The following is a 4,032-nucleotide window of genomic DNA, read 5'->3' as shown; positions in this document are numbered from 1 at the left end:
TACCTCTTTAAGTCTATAAAAACATAAAAAAAATTTAAAAAAGGAAAATCCACTTTTTGAATTTGCCTCAACACTAGCAGCACAGAAAATATACAACTTTTTAAAAAGTGACAAGCTGAATTGTGCCAATGCAGTTATCAGTAATGAGTCCAAAATGACAAAGGTCTACATTTTAGTAGTTAGTTTTTAAAAGGAAGTTTATCTTAAAAACAACCCTCATCTCTCAGCCGTTGCTCTCTGATTCAGTCTCACTCAGACCTGGAGCAGAAAGCAGTTACAAACGATTCCACGGTGTTTGTTTCTTCCCTAAAAAAAGAAAAGAAGAAGAAAAAAGAAAAAAAAGACCATCTGACCATCACCAGCAGTGAAAGTAAATCTGCATGTTTTACTAAAGCATTCACCTCAGAAGGAGTTATTTCCAAGGGTGTCTAAATCCTCATTGCTTGGGATCAAATTGAAATATACAACCAGAGGTTTTACACTGCAGACTCCCACCTGAGCTATAAACATATGACTTGAGACACAAAATTAGGGTTTGTGCAGGTTTATTACTATTTGTAGTGGAATAATCTAGTTTAAGGTACGTACCCAGCTTCATTAAAGTCTGATGAAGGGGAGTGAAGTGTTGAGCAGTTATTAAAATGCGGCATCTATTGTAATGATAAGGTGGGAAAAAAAATCCATTAAAAACTGTATTTACAAAAACAGCAAAATATAACTTTATTGAAATACTCAAGAATAGGTATTAAAAAAAAGCAATCACGCTTTACATGGTTGAAGGATTATCTTACACATACAGTACATACAAACAGGCACATATTTGGTAATCACTTCTGACTAGTGCAGCTGTAACACAGTGCGACAGGTATCTGACATCACAAGAACTCTGAAATACATGGACATACAAGTTAATGGCTTGTGACAGGCAAGGCTTCATCCAAGGCTTTTGCTTGGTAACAAATGACAGATATTTGATCCAAATCCTGATCGATTGAATGTCCAAACGCGTGTGCATTCAAATCACATAACTACTTGCTCTTGTTAGATTACATTGGATATTATCCCGCCGATTGGCAATTACGTTTATACATTTTTCCCTGTTGAGTTGACTAATACATTGCCCTGTGTATCACCATCATAGAGCTGGAGCTACGGTTTGGTTTTTCCTGCATATTGATGGTAAAATAATGTTTTTCATACACCAGCTAGCTTACGGTTCTGCCTTGACAACATCTACAGAAACTCAGCCAATGACACATCTACGCTTCCGAGACCAGAGAAACACTGACTGTACAAACACAAGTTGTGCGTGTCAAAAGTAACGGGAAAAAAACAGTGAAGCAAAATTACAAAATAAGTCGCAGTGATGGATAAAAGGTAAAAAAAAAAAAAAAAGAAGAAGGTGAGGACAGAAACGTCGGACAATAAGAGAAAAAGTTGCGTCATCAGTGTGGGCATCTAGAAAATACCTCTACAGCCAATCATCACACAGATGTAACAATTATAAAAAAAAGAAAAAAAAAGAAGTGATGATGACTTTTGAAAACATGTAAACATTTTAAGTAGCAACAAACCGTGTGCAGCAGGGAGAGAATGTAACATTATTGGTACGTGCAGAAGACAATACGTGACCCAGAGAACAAGAATAGAGTAGCTGGTGCTTGGACTTAAATAGAAGAAATAGAAGAAATAGAAGAGAAAAAGCCTCCACTTGGTTCTTGGCTCCCGTTTAGTCTTTTTAGTGTCCGTTTTATCCTACATGGAGTTCAATGGATTCTAGAGGGTAATTAAAAACAAATAAATAGTGCCTAGTAAGTAGGTAATCTGAGAAAAAAAAAAAGAAAAATTAACCTTTAAGACCCTCAGTGATGGGATTTACTTTATTTTTCTTGTGTTGAACCCCAACTACCTGACACCGATGTAGGATAAACATAACCAAAAAAACTTCTTGTTACATTACTGTAATGCAACAGAGAGGAGTTGCTTTAAGTGACGGTTTGGAGGATCTGAAGAGTCAAAGACAGATCATATATATTAGGTCGGGGAATGCAGTTTTAAGTCATGGAGTTGTCAGTGTCCGTATGAGCCTCTGAGTTTTAACAGACCACCATCCTGACCAGCACAGGGAGCTCTAACAGAGGCGTAGCAATGTCTCCCTTCTCTCAGGTCAGATGTGAAATAACCAGCTTTAAGGGTCAGACGGAAACTTATCAGTGGTGGATTCATGGATCGGGTCAGTGACATTCTAAGTATAAATACTAAATAAAATCCACTTCAAAGTGGATTTGCCCCCAAACCTTGGTAAAGATATACATTCATGTTACACACGTCTGACCTTTCTAATGGCGTTAGAGAGAAACAAGAGAGCATCTGCTTCACTGAGACATGTAATATTACAAAAAGGTGCATCTGAAATCTCACACACGGCTTAAAAAAGGAACATTACGTAACACAAATATGTGCAGCACCTCTCTCATGAAAACTAAAGCCATCTAGCTTAGCAGTAACTTTCAAAGAATATGAAGACTTTCATTGCAAAATTAGTTACCCAACATTTTTAATCCCCACCAACCAAATCCTGAAAAGAAGAAAGGAATTTTCTCCATAAAAACAGATTTGTAACAATTTGAAAGCCTTCAAAAAGATCAGTGACCATTGCAGGCAAAATGTCAAGTAACAAAATCTTAGCTTACACAGGATTTTCCACCATGATCAACCTGTTTTAAAGCACTTTTGATTCACTGACATCACAGTAAAACATTTAACGGCGTTCAACATTTCCACACAACTGCTGCAGACAGTCATGAGGCAAGTTACAGCGAGTATTTCCGACAGAAGCTATGCTGGCAGCTTGAAATAGCATCTAAAAATGCATGTAAGGTTCCTATAAGCATTTTATCCTTTCGTGTAAAGCGAGAACCAGAAGCAGAATTAGACAGCATTTGGATTTCTCCATCCATGTCGAAACCAAGCCCAGACCTGCTGAGCTGTGCAGAGCTCGACTCACATTCCTGTTTCCTGAAAGCTGAGTGTGTATTCACTCCAAAACACCCCATTTTTGAAGCTATATGGACGATTTAAGGGAGTTTTGTCGTAACATGATTGATCTACTAGGTAAACACACAGGAAACATCGTCAATAAAATGACGAGTGACAATGATGCATTTAACAAATCAAAACTACTTTTCAAAAAATGAATACATGTTTTTTTGAAGTTCTGAACATACAAGTTTTTCCTTCTTTTAAATGGAGGAAAAACTTTGAATTGAGCTATTTACAAGTAAATACTTTAGGGAGTGTGGATGGGAATAGCAGCACCAACTAAGCCTCCAGCAACAATTACTAGGACGTGTTCACGGTGAAACTCTTTTAAAGCTTACAGCAACAAACGGCTGCATGCAGGAGCCACTAGTCGTTTCTAAGGTTGTTTCTCGTGTATTTACTTTTGAAAGTTGCTGAAAACGATTGTCCTTTTCACCATTGCCAATAAAGTGTCTTTTCCCTTGACCAAACAACCCAGAGAGTCCCAGGAGGACAGTTCTTAGTCTCCCTATTTATATAATACAGCATTGACACACTCCATCACGGAGCAGAAACAGTGTTAAAGCATTAATAAGGCCATATAAATAGTTTTGATATAAATATGTGCACGCAGAGAAAGACACGGTCACTTTGGGTGGAGCTCGATCGTCAGTAAAGCAGGGATAGCTCGTCTACGGAAGTCTGACATCAAGTCAAAAATACTATGGAGCCCTTTTGAAAAATAGAGTTAACGACACACCCTTCCTCATTTACAACGCATTAACTTCTCCAAGCGGAGGCTCCAAGTGACCACTATAATATCTTAACTTAAAGCTGCCAACTCTTAAGTTATAACCCTGTTCACAATTAAATATTTGTCACTTTGACCTCTTGGGAACAACCTGAAAAATGTCTTCTTTTCTAGGGCACAAATGCCTGCTGCGGAGCCATCACTGGCAGTTTAGGTTAGGACTGCTGAGCCAGGCCCAGATCTGGATCATCTCCTGGGGG

Source organism: Etheostoma spectabile, chromosome 17 (assembly GCF_008692095.1).
Source record: "Etheostoma spectabile isolate EspeVRDwgs_2016 chromosome 17, UIUC_Espe_1.0, whole genome shotgun sequence".
NCBI classification, from domain to species: domain Eukaryota; kingdom Metazoa; phylum Chordata; class Actinopteri; order Perciformes; family Percidae; genus Etheostoma; species Etheostoma spectabile.
Note: the sequence above shows the minus strand (reverse complement) of the source record.